We start from the raw sequence: 2102 nt of genomic DNA, 5'->3' as shown, positions 1-2102 counted from the left end.
TTCCGATTGTCTATCACTTTGGGGATGGTAAGCACTTCTAAATTTTAGTTTAGTGCCCATTGCAGCTTGAACTCTTCCAAAAATGAGATGTAAATATTGGGTCTCAGTCCGATACTATAGTCTTAGGCACTCTGTGTAACCTAACTATCTTTTTTTATACACAACCGAGTGAGTTTGCTTTGAGTTTCTGTTGTATTGATTGGTAAAAAGTGGGTAGTTTTAGTCAACCGATCTATAATTACCCATGTAGTGTCCTTACAACTTGGCATTTGGGGTAACCCAACCACAAAATCCATGACGATGTTTTCCTATTTCTATTCTGGATTAGGCAAGGGCTGTAGATTTCCAGCCAGTCTTTGATGCTCAGTCTACACCATACAACATATAATGCATCTTTCAATGAAGTGGGTGATGTCCTGCTTTGTTTCTTCCCACCTAAATCCTTTCCTAAGATCTCGGTACATCCTTATACCTCCAGGGTGTATTGAGTATGGCAAGTAATGAGCTTTTGCTAATATTCGTTCTAAGGTTTATGAATTAACCAAAATTACTTTATGTCCTCTATACAATAAGGCTCCATCCTCGACCAAATTAGAATCCATAGGTCTCATACATTTGCGGACTCTTCGTTGAGTTTCTAGCAATCTTAGGTCTTTCCTCAGCTGATGCCTCAGCTCATCGAATTCGCTTATTCTCATCTACTGCATGGTAGTGAGAATATCCTCTGGCGACACATCCTTCAACAATAGGTGTCTCTCATCCCTTCCAAAAGTGAGTCCATCTTTGTGGAACTTTCCACAACCTTTGAACTTGACTTGCGACTTAGCGCATCGGCGACTAAATTCACCTTTCTCGGGTGATACTTGATTTCAGACCAGTACTCACTGATGATTTCCAACCATCTCCGTTGCCTCATATTGAGATTCTTTTAGGTGAAGAGGTGCTTCAAACGCCTAGGGTCCATGTACTCTTCACCGTATAGGTAGTGTCGCCAAATCTTGAGGGTAAACACTACAGTTGCTAGCTCAAGGTCACGGGTATGATAATTCTTCTCGTGGTCCTTCATTTGACTAGATGCATAAGACACTAATTTCCAGGTTCGGGAAATTATCCGTCCCGTCCAGGATGATTGACACGCAATACGCTTACTCACACAGAGATACAAAGATTCACATAGATGGCACCAAAAATAAATACACTCAAATCTAAGAAAATACGTAGTTAAAATATTCATAAAACATAATGACAAAACATTTACTATTTCATAATTAGAAAAGGGGGGAGATTACAGAGTATGCATACACTAAAATTCTATAACATCCTCACACAACATTTACCCCTTATTTCTCGGTACTGTCTTAGAAGCTCACCTAGCTCACTGTTTTAGGCTTACAATGGTGCTGTGCTGCTCCTTTCTTTATCTCATTTGAAGGCGCTTGCTTTCTTCGAAAAATCTGACTCCAAGGGCTCTCAAGGATTTATGATCTCAAAAGTGAGATTTTGTAAGCCTTTTATAGCACATGTTCATCAGCTATCCATTTTCATCCAAACGTGCTTGAATATGAGTTCTGTAGTCTCAATTGTCCCACTACAAGATGATAGAGGCAGATTGGCAGGGAAGGGTTTGCACGTCCTTATGGCCTACCTTAAGTCCAATCCTCAGTCTCTCTTGGAGTGAGGATCTCACACGTGGTGTTGGACCATATCTCTGGCCTCAAACTATATAAGCTGCCAAGTTCCATTCATTTTTGCAGACCCACTCCGAATGTGACTATTTGGATGGAGAATGGGTTTCTGCATACCACATTGCCACCTTCTAAGTATTTTCGTGTGATCTTGGAATGCTCGTTTGTTTCCAAGGGCCCTATCTTTGACCATTACTTGCCTCAAGCTCATTCTTCGCCTGTGTTGGGCGATATTTCTAGCTCGACTACCACTGGGTGAAAAGTCCTTTATCACCTTGCACCGGGATGTGTCGGCTATGATTTCTACATAGTGCTGCTCGATATGATAGACTACGGACTTGCACTTTGCAGCACCTGCAACTATTTGTCACTGTACCAATGAAGTGGATTCTCATCTTTTCCTTCCACTCACACACC

The sequence above is a fragment of the Juglans microcarpa x Juglans regia genome, chromosome 6S, assembly GCF_004785595.1.
Source record: "Juglans microcarpa x Juglans regia isolate MS1-56 chromosome 6S, Jm3101_v1.0, whole genome shotgun sequence".
NCBI classification, from domain to species: Eukaryota; Viridiplantae; Streptophyta; class Magnoliopsida; order Fagales; family Juglandaceae; genus Juglans; species Juglans microcarpa x Juglans regia.
The sequence above is the reverse complement of the archived record's forward strand: the minus strand, read 5'-3'. Positions refer to the sequence as shown.